General features: G+C 47.0%; 2 protein-coding genes across 9 annotated transcripts in view; one reads left to right on the top strand and one right to left on the bottom strand.

The window, feature by feature from the left end:
- The window catches only part of LOC149330872 (thyrostimulin alpha-2 subunit-like), a 233,407-nt gene that overhangs the window by 123,757 nt on the left and 92,822 nt on the right, over window positions 1–16,828 (top strand). The window lies entirely within an intron of this gene.
- Window positions 1–16,828, bottom strand: part of LOC149330876 (uncharacterized) — a 43,167-nt gene that overhangs the window by 22,270 nt on the left and 4,069 nt on the right. Inside the window, exon 1 of one of the 3 annotated variants that reach the window (XM_089561585.1) lies at window positions 15,119–15,293. The exons of the other annotated variants lie outside the window; for them this stretch is intronic. The gene's annotated coding sequence lies outside the window, so the exon portion shown is untranslated. Of the gene's footprint in view, window positions 1–15,118; window positions 15,294–16,828 lie in introns of those variants that run through there. 3 annotated transcript variants of the gene reach the window in all.

The following is a 16,828-nucleotide window of genomic DNA, read 5'->3' as shown; positions in this document are numbered from 1 at the left end:
GGTTGTAGCGTCTCTTCCTCATGGACGTCAAAACAACATTTTTGATTAGTTTTATTTAATGGGGTTAAAAATGCGGCTTGCGATTTTTGACGAAATACGCTGAACGCAAGGAACTCAGGGCACCTTTGTTTTACCTTAGTTGCTTCGCATGCATGCTATAGTTGGATTCGAAACTGCAACTTGAAAACCACACAAAAATACTAGTCTTATAGTCCAGAGTAATGCCCTTTTTCATTGCGAGAGAACTTGGGCAAAAGCTTTAACCAGTAATTGCGGATTTTCTATTGAGTCTGCAAGAGTAGAAGGCAAAAAGAAACACTACGGTAGTATTACACATATCCTTACCAACTAGTCTGCAGTGGAAAATTAATTAAGCGGTTCTGATTTCCGTCGTGCATAAGCGGTAAAGGACATATTCCCGAATGCATCCTATCTCAAGTCATATGAGTTCAAACCCGCTGTTAGCCAAAGTAGTGAATCTTTAGTGAGTTCATCTCACCAAAGACGAAAAATTAAATTCTCACCATTCGGCCACAATTCCACTGCGCACGACGTCAAGCAAGCCATTTCGCAATGAGAGTGGGTACACAGAAGTCTTCCTCGTGCTTTTTGGCTCGCTCTCTTCTCCTGCCTAAAAAATAAAGGCGCATGTAGTCAAAGCAACATTTACTACAAAAACCACTTTAACTTCCAGACGTATATCAAGGTAAAAGAGTTTTAGTACTTACAAAAGATCTTGCAGGCGGTACGAACAGCGTCGGAGCTCTGCTAATATATGAGTGTGGCTTTTCGCGTGCACAGACTATGAACGGTGCTAGCTCGAGTGTGCATGCATTTTCGTCGCGTTGATTGTGCACGTGGTTGAGCTCCACCGTGCAGTCAAGAATGTCTTATTGTGATGAGTTGCGCGGTTCCAAGACGAGCAGTGGAGACGATGGTGTGTGTGTGTGTGGGGGGGGGGGGGGGGGTTGCTGGAGGGGAGAGAGTAATTTTCCTTTACACAGGTTTTGTGGTTCCGAGAAAAGTCCTCGAGCTGAAAGGTGGAGACAGGGAGGTGGAGGAACAGCGAAGCGCGTAGCTGCGTGCGAGGGAAAACAGGTTTGAGAAAGTGACAACCAAAAAGAAAAAATAGCGCTTCGCGGGGGGTGTGCGCGCGGCTATGTACATTGTGTTTACATCTTTTGTGATTGTGCGCAGTGGTCGCTCGCGCGCACTTATTTTCGGACAATGTTTGGACATTAGCGCGCGAGCGGCGCGAACTTGATTACTTTTGTATTTTGTAAATAGTGTACAAAGCTCTCCCCTATCCTTTCTTGCTGTCGCTCCCGTCTATACTTCTCCTCACTATCCTCTCCCTTTCCCTTTCATTTCCGCCGGCTGCAGCTCGGGTGCTTAAGATATTAGATAGCAATTGCCGCGGCCGGCAACACTCTTTTGCTTCACTTTTTATTTATTTATTTATTTATCTTTTTTTTTAAAATAAACCACTACCACCACCACCTTCGCGGGGTGGGGGGTTAGCCCGCTCCCTGGAAAAGGGCACGGCCGGGAGAACAGGTGGGGAGATATTGGACTTGAAGACTTGAAAGAGAGAGGGAAAGAGGCCAAAACACGTGAAAAGGGTTTGGAATTTTTGGAGAATGAGTCACATGGCCACAGGCAGTACAGAAAGCAATATCTACAAGAGAGAAGTGGATGGGAAACACGGAAGCGTCAAAGTATTGCTACAAAGCTGCAGCAAAAGCCTGAAAATTTTGAAGCGAAAAACTTGGAGCTTCAAGATGCATTTCGCCAAAACGACTTGAGACACTCGCGTATTTTGTGGGGCCGTATCATGTGGCTTATGTTAGTTCAAGATAGCTTAAAATGTTACCACATAACAAAAATATAAAGCAAAAAAAATATCCAAGCAGAATGCGCGCTCTTTCATAGTTTCATGTACCGTACATGCGCCAAACAAGCTAGGTTAACATGCGTCTAACGCCAGTTGTCAGTCCATTTATTCAGTGGTCGTCGAAGAATCCTCAAATTGTTTGTTGGGGTGGAAGTTTCGCGCAAAAAAAAACAAAAACAAACAAAGGCATGTTGAATTGTGGTTCGCAACTACTTTCGATGGTTTTCATCAATAAAGGTGATGTTCGAAAGAAAAAAAAAACCTGCGAGTAAATATGCAAAGACGTGAGCAAGAGCTATATAGCCGCCAATGCAAATTACGCAACAGAAGAATAAAATGGTCAAAAACAACAATTTCCAACACAACGATTTGCAGAAAAGGAAGGAAATAGCAAATCAGAAAACACGGGAAAGGCGCGATCACAGGCATGGGCGTCCGGAGGGGGGGGGCAAGGGGGGGCGGCTGCACCCCCCTGGAAAATCACTCACTCGAACCGTGAGTGATGGCCGCACGTCAGGGGCGGCGGTGCGCTCAGCCAAAAGAGTAAAAGCGGCCCTGCTTCCACGCTTTGGGTCACATCTGCAAAGTGCCGCGTCCGGGGACGCGTCGTTGCAGACATACAGCGGCACCGGCGAGCATGTGTTTCGAGCCGTCTTGAGATGTGTGCCTGTTTCTTTGATCTCTAGAGAGATAGCGACACGGAGGCAGACAGTGCACACCCCGGCCACCGATGAATTCTTCAGGAGGGAGGGACAAATCAGCAGTGTCCATCCCCGCTTTGTCGGACTGCTCAGGGGCAAGCGGGCGATGAGTTGGCGCCGCCGCCGCTCGCTGTCTCCTCCGATCCACGGGAGAGCGCAGTTCGGTACAAGCGCCGCTTTCAGAATTTTCGGCAAAGGGGATTAGCTGCTTTTGTTCACGGCGACGCAGTCTCCAGAGGCGCCCCCACACCAGCGTTCCTTGCGTCTTCTCCGGAAACCAGCGCCTTTGGTCAAGGCAGCCCGATGGCGCCTGCCTGGCTCGCCTGTCACCTCTGGCTGGGCCTCAAATCCCAACAGCGCCCATGTACTGTGCGATGTCAGTGCATGGTAAAGAGACCGTCCGTCCCTCATAGCCTGAGTCGTTTTGGGGCTCTGAACCTCATAAAAACACACAAAACAAATTTTCCGACCGGAGTGGCGAGTGTCCCTTCCCCTCGGAAGTCGCGCGGCGTTCCTTGCGTGTGCGCGCCTCTTTGTTTGTGCTTCGGTGTTTTTAGTGGCCGGTTGTCAAGGAAGCTGAGAACAACCAAGACAGCGGACGAGAAAACGACGAGCGGCGAGTAGTGTGTGTGCAAATACTCGACTGTGCGGTTGCGCGAGCAAGATGGAGCGAGGTGTATGAAGCTGCGAGCGTGCATTTATCTTGTAAATAAGTTTTCGCTGCATACATAGTCATTTTTTGTTTTCAACGTACGCATTCAACCGTTTTTCCAATCAATGTGTATATATTTTTAACACTACCAACCCCGAGGAACTCCATAGCCAGCTTTGTCTCGCGCGGTCCCGAATGATGGATATTCGACGCTTCTTCAAGCGTCAGCGGTTGTCTGACGAAGCATTATCCAAATGCGCCCCTGCAGATTCTGGTGTGACATGTGACAACGGTGTAGCATTTGAACAGAGTGATGCAAGCTTTTATCACCGGACAGTAGCTGATGTCGTCGACTCCATGGAAGGAACTCCACCAGCGAGATCCGGTCACGCAGTAAGCCGAAACGATTCCCTTTCTCCTTGCTTGGGATCGAAGTCCGGAGACAACATCAAGAAAACAAATAACTTGCCTCAAGAATATGACTTAGGAGAGTTTCTAGGCAAAGCTAAACTCACTGGCATACCGGACTTTTTGAAGTTACGTCTTCTTACTAAGCCATGGTCGCCAAATGTCACATATGATTTTAAGAAGGATGTAACACCTGGAAAGAGGCCTTTTCGACATCAGTGGCTGGGAGATTACGCCCCCTGGCTTGCGTACTCAGCGACAGCGAAAGGCGCCTTTTGTCGTTTTTGCGTCATTTTTCCTCCGCGTGTTCACCGGGGTACTCAAGGTAGTTTTATCGTGCGCGCTTTCAGTAACTACAGAAAAATGCACGAGGCGTGCAGGGATCACGTAAAATCCCAATGGCACCAGGAGGCAATGACGGCCTCACAGAACTTTATGGATGTGATGAAAGGCAAGCAGCTACCCGTTGTACAGCAGCTGAACAGAGCACTGCACGCGCAAGTTGAAAGGAACCGTGAGAAACTATTTCCAATAGTTTCCACCATTGTCTTTTGCGCGACGCATGACTTGCCGATTCGCGGCAAGCAGTCCGATAGTGGAGTCTTCAATGATCTGCTTGACTTTCGTGTAGAAGCTGGAGATACTCTACTTCAGGAGCACTTCGCTTCTTCTGCTGGCAATGCCAAGTACACTTCTGTCCGCGTCCAGAACGAGATCATCACAATCTGTGGCGACATCCTGAGAGAGCAGATAGTTACCGAAACTAACAAAGCGTTTGCTTTTTCCGTTCTTGCTGACGAAACTGCAGATATTTCAGGAAAAGAGCAGATGTCTATAGGCGTTCGCTTTATTGACAAGGCGGAAGTCGAAGTGTGCGTTCGAGAGCAGTTTTTGGGATTTGTAGAGCTGGAGCAATTAAACTCCGCTTGCATCGCCGCGGCAATCTTGAAGCTTTTGACGAATGTCGGACTGATTCTTTCGAACCTCGTTGGACAGGGGTACGATGGATGCTCTAGAATGGCTGGAAAAGAAGCTGGAGTGAACAAAATTATACAAAAACAGTTCCCGAAGGCACTATTTTTCCACTGTGCAAGTCAGAAACTAAATCTCGTCATCAACGATTTGAACGACGTCTCTGAAATTCGAAACACAATTGGGATAATCAAACAAACCATAAACTTCTTCCGCGAGAGCGTGCTCCGGAGAAAATTGGTGCCCAACATTCCGATGCTGTGTGAGACAAGATGGTCTGCAAAGTACAAGTCTATTAGGATCTTCTCTCAGCATTACGTGGCCATAGTCGAAGCACTCGAGCAGCTCGCGTCCACGGAATCATGCTCGAACGCTGCAACTAGACAACGAACTCACATCCTCTACTGCGCAACAACAAGCTCATCTTTCATCGTCTGCTTGCATATTGTAGCGAAGTACAGCGCTCGGCTCGAACCAGCTACGAACATTCTGCAAGGTGTATCCATGGACTTCCATTCTGTGCATGGCCACATCACTGAGCTACAACGTATTTTTCGCGGCCACCGGACAAACGCTGTAGAGGAGTTCTCTAACATCATGAATGCAGCAAGGGAGGCAGCCAATCACTTAAATGTGGTGATATCTGTACCAAGACAAGTCTCTCGTCAGGCCCACCGAGACAACTACGGGATTCAGTCGCCAGAGGAATACTACCGTGTGGCAATATATGTGCCGTACTTGGACTCCCTCACTGCTTCTTTAGCTCGGCGCTTTTCTGAAAGCAATGAGAGGAGCTTCAAACTTCTCCAGCTGCATCCATCAAAAATGAAGCACTTGAGCCGTGTTGAGTTCGCTGTTCTCGCCGAAGAACTCCAGTGCTTTTACGGCATCGACAACTTCAAGGAAGAGGCCATCTCTTGGTACGAGATGTGGTGCAACAAAACTGGGGACCCATCAGAAATAACTTACTGCGAGCTTCTACATCAGGCCAAGACATTCTTCCCTGGTGTTGCAAAAGCCATTGAGGTGGCTCTGGCTTTGCCAGTTACTACCTGTACGGTCGAACGCTCCTTCAGTACAATGAGGAGAGTGAAAACGTGGCTACGCTCAACGATGACAAACGACAGACTGGACGGCCTTTGTATGATGAGTGTGCACCGAGAGCGTGTAATGAAGCATAGAAATGAATTTATCACCAGTGTCATCACGCAATTCGCCCAGAAAAATCCGAGGCGTCTACAGTTTCTGTTCAAGGAAGACTGACTGAGTGACTGTCGTTGCGTGTTTGTGAACATATTGTGCTGTGTGCTGGTCATCAATCCGGGTGTGTCGAGAACCCGTATGCAGCAAGACTGAGCACTCTTCTCCACGAAGTGATAGTATCTTTTTGCATTTTTATTAATTTTAATTGTTTCTTCGTTGATAAACTCCAATGTATCTCTCCTAGCCTCGCTTTAATTTGCTGCTTGTAATTTTTCTTTCATGTGTGTATTTTACTTATTTATTTTATTTGTATATAAATAAATAAATTTACTCCGCAAATAGTGCCTTTTTGCTACGAACATACCCCCCCCCCCCTCCGGCGCCAACAACCAATGGGCCCCCCCCCCCCCCCTGCAAAAAATTCTGCGGACGCCCTTGATCACAGGGCAAGACGTAGGGAAGCGTAGGAATCGCTTAGCACGTGTCCGCGTGCGTTTATGAAGCAACCGCCTAATATTTCACGAGCGCAACGCATAATTCGAAATTACGAGGCGACTGCTTCGTTTCTGGACGTTGCCAAAACTGAGCACAATTTCGGTTTAGCGAATGCACTTGCGCTAATCTATTACGTTTGTATCGCGATCTCCCTGAAGCAGACACCAGCTGCGTACTGCGGCAGTGAATTCCTAGAGCGAATAAAAAAAGTGATTTTTTTATTCCAAAAATTTAATCAAATGAAACTTATTTGATTTTTGTTGAAGGCACCTGTTGACAATTTTTGTTGAAGGCGTGTCGGGTGTAATCAGAACGTTAATTCTGAACAACAGGACTTCGATCGCAATTCTTCTAAACGTATTATTGCTGCTCACTGCGCAACCAGAGTGCAGCTTTTCCAACGGAATCATGGGTAGCTTTGCTCACAAACTGCAAAAGTGTTCGGTTAAAATATAATAATAAATAAAACCAAAACTTTGAACTCGCATGTTTTAGCGCGTTCGAAAATTATGAACTGCCGATATGGTACTCGACAATAAAAATAATTTTGAACCCATTTTAATGGATGACACAATGTTTACCAACGTTTGCCAGTATACTTTGAACACTGGATAAGCGGTGGCAATCCTAGGCCAATATAGCCAGCTCCCGGAAATGGCATAGCCAATTCTGGCAAAGAGTGGAACAACACTGGCTAACATGGCCCATGATAGCCAGGATTCGATGATGGCACAGCCAGCAATGGCAAACAGTGGGGCAATCCTGGCTAACCTGGCCCATGATAGCCAGGATCTAATTATGGCTCAGCCAATACTGGTAAAGCGTTGGACAACCAGGGCCATTGTTGGATATGTTAAGGAGTGGCACAACCAATATCGGATGCTCACTGGCAACTCTGGGCCTAGTTAGGGCCACGCTTTGCCAGTGGATTTCCAATATTGGCCCGCTGCCATGTGCTACCTGGGGCATGGTGTGGTGTGGTGTGGTGTGGTGTGGTATGGCATGGCATGGCATGGCATGGTATGGTATGGTATGGTATGGTATGGTATGGTATGGTATGGTATGGTATGTATATGTGGGGTTAGCGGCCCGACGCTGTACAAGGGCTATCGGAAACGCTGTACCGGAAAGCGGGGGATCTACGAGGTCTGTTAGGAAAGTATCCGACCTTTGGCCAAAGAAAAAAAAACTGCCATAACTGGAGCGTTGGAAGCCTTATCACCTTCAAAGTAGTCTCCTTGGGACTTTACACACTTCTCCCAGTGGTGCTGCCATTGTTGGAAGTATTCCGAAAAGGCCCCTTTCGGAATGGAGTTTAGCTCAGTTGTCGTTGCAGCCATAATGTCCTCTCTTGTCTGAAATCGCGCTCCTTTCAATGTCCTCTTGACTTTGGGAAACAGCCAGAAGTCGCAGGGGGCCATATCAGGAGAGTAAGGAGTCTGTTGAACTACAAGAGTCTGGTTTTTCGCCAAAAAAGTCTCAATCAAGTGCGAGGAATGTGCAGGAGATTGTCGTCACGTAGGTGACGGAGGACGTCCCTATAGTACTCTTTGGTCATTGTTTGACCCTGAAGGGCGCTTACTCGTGATGTGCCACACAGAGGGAGTCAAAGAAAGCTGTCAGCATCACTTTGGCATTGCTGCTCACTTGGCGGGCCTTCTTTGGTCTCGGTGACATGAAATGCTTCCACTGTGACGACTGGGATTTGGTTTCCGGGTTGTACCCGTACACCCAAGGCTCGTCACCAGTGATTATGGTGTTGATGAAGTCGGGGTCACTGTTTGTGGAATCTAGCATGTCCTGCGAGACTTCAACACGAAGCTGCTTTTGCTCCGCCGTGAGCAGCTTCGGCACGAATTTCGCCGCAACTCTCTCCATGGCCAAATCTTCGGGGATAATAGAATGTGCAGAAAAATTGCTGATGTCCACCTCTCCCACAATTTCTCGGATAGTCACACGACGGTCCCGCATCACCACAGCGTTCACTTCGGCAATGACCTGGTCATTTCGGCATGTTGATGGCCGACCTGAGCGTGGATCGCTCTCCGCCGATGTGCGGCCATCTTTAAACCAATTGTACCACTGTTTAATTTGTGTGCTGCTCATAGCATCTTCACCGAAAGCCGCACAGAGTATCCCGAACAGTTTCCACTCGGTTGTCATCCCGTTTCTGGCAAAATTTGATGCAGTAGCGCTGCTCCTGTCGCTCTGGCGTTTTCCTTGTAATAAAAAACCGACGAGAGCACTGCGCAATGCCTCACTCAAACGCTGCGTCCCAGCGACTGACACTATCGGCAGACCGGAAAATATTCGTACATGCGCACGAAGGTTCAAGGTAAGCTGGTGCAAGCGCGCTTGTTTCATATCCATCAGGTGTTCGCACAAAAAAATTAAGTCAGATACTTTTCTAACAAACCTCGTATTTTCACAGCCAGGGCTTCTAACGTCCATTGACAACGCACAGTTCACGGGTGAATCTGCATTCCACCACGGCCCCGAGCCGATCATGCCGAGCTGACGAACGTCACAGCCCCTGAGCCATTGGGGCGGCTCTTGCCAGGAGACGTAGCCAACACGTTCGTTCATTAAGGTGTCGTCAAGACTCGCAATGTGCGCTGGCAGCGGCAGTTCGTAACCAGGTCGCAGCAGGGTGCGGAGTACGAACGGGGCAGCTGCTAAGCGCACGCTTCGGGGAGAAATCGCGGTCCATGAACTCTCGCGCCGATTCAGGAAGCGAGCGCCGGCTCGAGAAATGGGCGTCACTGGCCCGGCGAGGCAAGGAGGAGGGCGAGAGAGAAAAGAAAGAGTGGCGAAGGGAAGGGCCAACGTCGCGAACCGGCTCTCCCGTAGGGCCCGCGGCGCTAGAAGCGTCTCAGAGGGTCACGGTTGTTTTGTTTGTTCGCGTTGCCCCACCTTGAGTTATAAGGAGTGCAACGCTTGGCTGGATTCCAACGGGTTGCGCTGCGCCGGTCACTGGGCTGACCTTGGCAATGGAAGCCGCCGACGGAGCTCGGGGAGTAGCTGGGATGATGACGCGCACCAGACATGCGGTATACGAATCAATGATATGATTGCTGAGTGAGTGAGTGAGTGAGTGAGTGAGTGAGTGAGTGAGTGAGTGAATGAGTGAGTGAGTGAGTGAGTGAATAAAGCCCGTTATTCGTTCCACCTTAAGGAAAACTGCCTCAGATACACGGCTCCACAATATGCACGCCGAAACAAATTCCTGAGGTTTGGAAGGCATTCAGCACGGCAAACTAGATATACATCAGAAGAATGGCCTGAGGGGCGAGTTGGTGCATGATGAAATGAACGGCGGCGCAACAAGGACACCAACAAGAAAGGGACACCACATGCGCATGTGGTGTCCCTTTCTTGCTAGTGTCCTTGTTGCGCGTCGTTCATTTCATCATAGATACACACCAAACAGACTATTTCGCGGTCGGTCGATGGCTCAGGAATTTTTGAAAGTGCTGGACTGTTAATAGAAAAAGAAAGAGATAGAACTTGCGGAAGGTGACGCGCTGCTGTAAATAAAACAGGTTTTTGCAGTGGCCGTGTAACATCGTGAAAATTTGGCTACGGAGTCGGGAACCTAACGGCATGCTCAGCGACCGCGACCAGAACGACCTGTATGAACGAACTGTTTTGTGAAGGATGAAGTCGCACGAAATATTTTGAGTACGGCTTGTTGACAGCAAAGTTAGCAGGTTATCGTTTAAACGAGTGTGCAGATTGTGGTGAGCGTTGTTGTTCTGGGCTTCTTAATTACAGAGTCTGTTTGGTCGGCAAAGCTATAAATGCATGGCACAAAAGGCATAAAGACGCACGAAATATAATGAGTGAGGCTCGTTGAAAACAAACTGAGCAGTTTACAGTTTGGACGAGTGGGAAAGAGAAAACTGGTCAGCGTTTTTGCATTGGTCTTCTCCAGCGGGATGCTAGGCTTGCAAACTTATAACCCAGACGGAGCAAAGGCGGGACGTCCGATGAAGTTATGCGTGACCACCTTTGCTTTTCTTACCACCCTGTTTTCTGTTCTCGTTCCATTCCTAAGCTATTGCGTTAGACTTCCCCGAAGCTTTCATGCGGTCACAGCGGCCTTTCTGCATAGACCAGCTGTCACGTTACTGCACAAATATCTAATAACTCCTGTCACGAGGCACTTATTAACAGAAGAGGCAATCGTTCACGCCGTAGTGTCATTTCTGATGCGACGCTGTCAAGGCGAAACTAATGTAATTCGATAAAGATCGAATGAGGACGATGCCTGCTCGATAACGGTTAAACGTTTAACCGCAGACGTCATCACGTTTCAAAAATACATTTTATATGCCGTACTAACTGGGTGCAATAGAGTCGAACCTCGTTATAACAAAACGCCTTATAACGAAATAATGGATATAATGAAGGAACGACGATCCCCTTTGGAAGCCCTGACGAGGCAGGCTATATCGAATCTACGGCTATAACGAAGTAATCTCCGGGCCCCTTGAACTTCGTTATAAAGAGGTTCAACTGTAGTTCTAAAGAATCGTACTAAGTGAACTTACTGCGGACTCAGTTCAGACTAGGAGGAGCCAACACAAGGACGATCGAGATCTAATACGACAGCTATTGAACTCGAAAGAAACGGTGCTGTTCGTCGTAGCCGAAAAGTTTTTGTGACAAGAAAATAAAAATGCGCTCCTTACATCAGCACGTTTTTAACCTTACAAGGTGCTTTGTAAGCACATTTTGATTTCGCACCTTTTTCTCGCAGTGAACTCTACCTATAGCAGGAAAAACTGGCATCCTTCGCTTTGCAAATACGCAGTTTTTTTTCGTGCCAACTATGCGAACGCAGTAAATAATATTTCTCAAAATTGTAGACATGGCAGCGCGTCCTCCGCCATTTGCTTGGGGAGATTTTTTGCAGCAGTACTAGTTAAAAAATGTTGCAGGGTTTTAACGTAGTTCAACCGTGTATACGCGCGAAAGCAGGCGTTTAGCCTGGTTGGCTGATGGTTTTGCTTTGCTGGGTCATCGACACGTCTTGCGACGATATTAGTTCGCTGGTGATAATTAACTGATGAAGACCGCGATGTGCAATGCACAGCGCGAGAGTGCGATGCAGTTTAACCACGACGCGTGATCGGTTCCGGCGATAGCATATTGCCAGCCAAGCTGCCCTGTTCGCGAAGCCGCGGGTTCGAACCACCGGTCGTGGAAATAATTTTTAAACTTATTTACGCTTTGGACAAGATCACCTTCAAGGTAAAGCTTCACACAAACTCGGTGAGCCGGTTTTACCTCGTGAAGCAGGGCTTTCGCACTAACATTTAATTCTGAATTTCAAGCGCCATACGCATCTCCGAAAATAAAATAAGTCCTAAATCCACAGGATGTTAATTTCACAAACCCTGGCATTTTATTATTACAGTTTCCACCTATTTTAACAATTTATAAGAAATATTGTACATCCATTAAATAATTATCCATCAGTGAGTTCCATACGTAATGGCTGGCTAGTAGGTCGCGCATACTTAAGACTACAGCTCCGTAGCAACACGGACAAGGCAAGAAACGGACGCAAACACAGGCGCTGTGTTCGCGTCCTTTTCTTGTCTGTTCCTTGTTGGTATAGAGCTGTAGTTTTTACTGTGTTCTTTAAAATTTTTTTCTTTTCATGCGTCTTTCTTAGTAGTCATCTTACATGCTCGCGTCATTTATTCAATAACTTAATTACGCTGCGGCATGACTGATTGCACTGCATCGCCGCAAGACCTGCGTGTGATGCGTAAGGGCGTGACCGGAATGCAGAAATCGACAATCCCTAAAGGTGAGCGTGCGCGGCCAAGGTTAGTGTGCCTGCGTATAGGCTTGTTGTTGCAGATATTCGCCGGAGCCGGTTTGAGGCGTGTTTGATTGCGTTTAGCGAATCGGTCATTACACATTCTCTCTCGCTGCGCCGCGAAATAGTGCGTACCCTGTGAAATTGATCAGGCGAGAAGATGTGTTTTTTTCCTCATAGCGTGTAATGACTGCCAGTGGCCTTTAAATTGACTTCCATCTAGCCCACTCCCTTGTATAAAACTGAGTGCGCTGGAGGGCTTTCGTAGCGAGTACATATGACATGCATACACAGGATGTATCCTTCTCTTGTACTATGGTTTTTCACTTTATTTTTGTTATAAGTGTCCTTCAATGTATTGTCTACTGAACAAAATCTCTGTATAATATCCTTGCATTTTTTGTACTTATCATACTGTGTTAATGTTGTGATTATAATGGCATAATTTACCCACATTTGTTTTAATTATGTGACTTGCTTTCTTCTTATATTCAAATTTGTATTGCACTTCCGTCGACTGCAGAGGGACAGAGGCCTCGTCAGGCGCCACAGCCTTTAGCCTCTGCCCCTGCAGCAGATGCTGTAACTGCTCTGCTGAAATAAATCTTTTCAATCTTTTCAAAAGAGCTACATTGATCACGAACTTGCGATTTCCCTGTGGCGGTGCTCCGAATAGGCACAGAGATCCACCTTGAGCCGTTGCCTAGCAACCGCCGCAGCTGGCGGACGCCGCTAAAGCCCCTAGCCACGGGGCCTCCGCCGCCGTTTGGTATGACGCCACACCGCTTGCCTCGTCGTTGCGCTCGCTTTCGCTACGTATATCTTGGCGTAGCCGAGCTAAGCCACTGCCATTTTTTTGCTCCCATATAGGCGTATTCGTGTTCAGAGTGAAGCGTTTCTGTTCTGTGACGTAAGCAGAACAGGCGATCAGACGACGCTGCCGTAGAGTTTCTCGGTATTACCGGAGGGAAAGCAGGTGGCAATGCACTACACTAACCATGGAGGAGAGCCCTAGGAATGCCGAGAAGATGAGGTTTCTTAATTGGCTTGGCGATTGTTGGGCGAGAAACGTGGATTCAGCCATAACGATGCGACTCCTCTCGCGACAAACCCCAAAGAAATGCTGTGGAAGTTTCCATACGGCCTAACACATGTGCTAATTTTGTTTACTAAAAAAAGTTAAGTTAAAAACGTACTAATAAAGTAATTTCATGAGCTCAGTGATATACGAGCGCGAAAGAGAGGGACGTGAGAGATCAAAAAGCACCGGCTCGCAACTGAAGTATATTGAAGTGTGTGTGTGTGTGTGTGTGTGTGTGTGTGTGTGTGTGTGTGTGTGTGTGTGTGTGTGTGTGTGTGTGTGTGTGTGTGTGTGTGTGTGTGTGTGTGTGTGTGTGTGTGTGTGTGTGTGTGTGTGTGTGTGTGTGTGTGTGTGTGTGTGTGTGTGTGTGTGTGTGTGTGTGTGTGTGTGTGTGTGTGTGTGTGTGTGTGTGTGTGTGTGTGTGTGTGTGTGTGTGTGTGTGTGTGTGTGTGTGTGTGTGTGTGTGTGTGTGTGTGTGTGTGTGTGTGTGTGTGTGTGTGTGTGTGTGTGTGTGTGTGTGTGTGTGTGTGTGTGTGTGTGTGTGTGTGTGTGTGTGTGTGTGTGTGTGTGTGTGTGTGTGTGTGTGTGTGTGTGTGTGTGTGTGTGTGTGTGTGTGTGTGTGTGTGTGTGTGTGTGTGTGTGTGTGTGTGTGTGTGTGTGTGTGTGTGTGTGTGTGTGTGTGTGTGTGTGTGTGTGTGTGTGTGTGTGTGTGTGTGTGTGTGTGTGTGTGTGTGTGTGTGTGTGTGTGTGTGTGTGTGTGTGTGTGTGTGTGTGTGTGTGTGTGTGTGTGTGTGTGTGTGTGTGTGTGTGTGTGTGTGTGTGTGTGTGTGTGTGTGTGTGTGTGTGTGTGTGTGTGTGTGTGTGTGTGTGTGTGTGTGTGTGTGTGTGTATATTGTGGCGAAGACGAAGCTGGCAGTGGCGCGGGACGGAGCGCTCGCGCTAGGCCAGCGGCCATTAAATCACCTCTTGTTCATGGTTCATCACGCCTCATTCTTCGGCTTGCCGCCACGTTACAATATATATGTATATATATATATATACGTCATTATAAAGGATTAGCTAATACACACCAGGTTCGCTTACAGCATTATAGCAATCAGTATATCAACTTTTATTTCCTTTGAGAAGGAGGAGTACGAGACTAAATGCTCCGAGAGCTTGGTGAGGTCCATCGGGTGGAAGCCTCGAGATCCTTGCAAAGCCAAGGATGGTTGCTGAGGTTACCTGACCCTTTTTAAAACGTTTACCGTAAGTGACTTCTAAAATTTTCTTATTTTTTCTACCAGGTTGTACGAATGAACTTTTTAGGCCGTTTACACCACAGCTGATTTACACTTTTGTATAACATCCTATATAAAACAATTTTCTATACCCTGACCTTGGCGCATGATAGCCTTAGCCGCTTATGTACCGTTAAACCCAATACAACACAGCACAACACAGCTTGGTGAGGTCCCGACCCCTTACAAGTTGACAAACAGCAAGATAACGGCCAGTCATACTCGGTAGTTACAGTAAATAGAAAAGTAGCAGAGAGCGTGGACCATTATACTGTATAATGAAATATATATGGAGTGATCTTTAAAAAAACAGCATAGACGGTGCCGCCAGCTTTCCCTCTTGACAATATCGAGAAACTCAATGGACGCTGCAACTGGAAAGCGATTTGTGGGCAATATAGGCTCGTGCATTTCGGCAACGTGGTCTTGGATGGGATGCTGAACGACCGCCTGGTCGATGCTGCCGTGACGCTTACAGCAGATCAAAACAGCGCAGAGAAACCGGCGCGTTCAAAGGAAAACAAGCGATACCAGCGCTGCCCTGTCTGTTTCTTCCGCGCGGAAGCGTAGATCGCGGCCGGAGATACGAGGCTACTCACCTCTCCGCGACTATAGGATGGCGCTCAGATACCGCATCGCTGTTCTCAAGCCCAGGGCACTCGCTAGTGTAAGCGCAGTTCGCGTGGCTTACAGACGCTGTCTGCCGAATACTTTGGCGCGTCTGCCTAAGAGCGCCATCAAAAGATCCCCAGATTGCGATGGGGAAGGCCACCGGATAAGATAGCTGCGACACCCCGAGAACGACGTTGGCACGACCGCTAGGAGAACCGGGAGAGAACGCAATCAGTTCAAGGTACCTGTTTACTCTTGGGTACCACGTCTCATCTCAAGCTCTGGCGTTGTTTGTTTCGCCCGCTGTATAGTGAACCTATATATTCTGACGAGGAGAATCAGGAGCTCTGGCCTCTGTCATCATCATCATCAGCCCAAATACGTGCACTGCAAAGCAAAGACTTCTCCAACACTTTCCAATTAACGCTGTCTCGTATTTGCGGGGGCCACCATAGACTAGCAAAAAGCAAGCAGTCACCGAAATCAATAGAAGCATATAAAGTGTTTGTTTCTTTATTTCGTGATATATAACCAACCGATATATATATATATATATATATATATATATATATATATATATATATATACATATATGAAAGAAGCCAACAGCCACAGAAACCAAGGGGCACAGGGGATATTTAATTGATTTATTTATTTTGTGGTGTTGATCAATTTAGAATATTACTGAATATGTTATCGCTTAAAGCTAATCGATTAGAAAAGCAGAAGAAAAACCAACCACTGCCGCCGGTGGGATCCGAACCCACGACCTCCGAATCTATATATATATATATATATATATATATATATATATATATATATATATATATCTTTATTTCAGACAACAAGGTCTCGGATACAGGGGGCAAAAGGCAGATGCACTCTGCCTGACGGGGCCCAAGCACCCGACACAATGCTCAGGACAAGCGGCAAAAGAAGCAAGAACTTCATACATTCTCATTACAAAAAACAACACATAATTATACAAGGTAAAAGTAGGAGGAAGGTGCATACTTTTGCAATGACATAATTAAAGTAAATATTTACAAGGCACAACACAACAAGAAAAACACGAATTCACAGAGTTGACGGAAAAACTGGGACATCAAGAATTTCTGCGTGAACAACCCTTTAATCATTCGGGCGAGAAAGGAGGTAAGCTTTAGCATTTCTATTGAAAGACTTTTGGGAAACAGATTTCTGAATAATTTCTATGGCCTGTGTATGTTTATTTAGAAGACTGGGAATTAAATATGAAAGCATTTCGGTTCCATAGTTAGTCCTTATACCACCCGGGGTTCTTTATCGTGCACTGACATCGCATGCATATATATATATATATATATATATATATATATATATAACTGCCGCCGCGGTGGCTCAGTGGTTATGGTGCTCGGCTGCTGTCCCGAAAGACGCGGGTTCGATCCCGGCCGCGGCGGTTGAATTTCTTTGGAGCAGAAATTCTAGAGGCCCGTGTACTGTGCGATGTCAGTGCACGTTAAAAAACCCCAGGTGGTCGAAATTTCCGGAGCCCTCCACTACAGCGTCTCGCATAGCCTTAGTCGCTTTGGAACGTTAAGCCCCATAAACCAAACCAAACCAAACCATATATATATATAAACTGATAGACGTTGAAAAAGATAAGGGTTCTACTTATATAACTTCTAGTTATATAAGTTATATACTTATATAAG

This window comes from Amblyomma mixtum, chromosome 9, assembly GCF_055824585.1.
Source record: "Amblyomma mixtum isolate Tamu chromosome 9, ASM5582458v1, whole genome shotgun sequence".
NCBI classification, from domain to species: domain Eukaryota; kingdom Metazoa; phylum Arthropoda; class Arachnida; order Ixodida; family Ixodidae; genus Amblyomma; species Amblyomma mixtum.
This window is presented reverse-complemented; position numbering and strand designations above follow the sequence as displayed.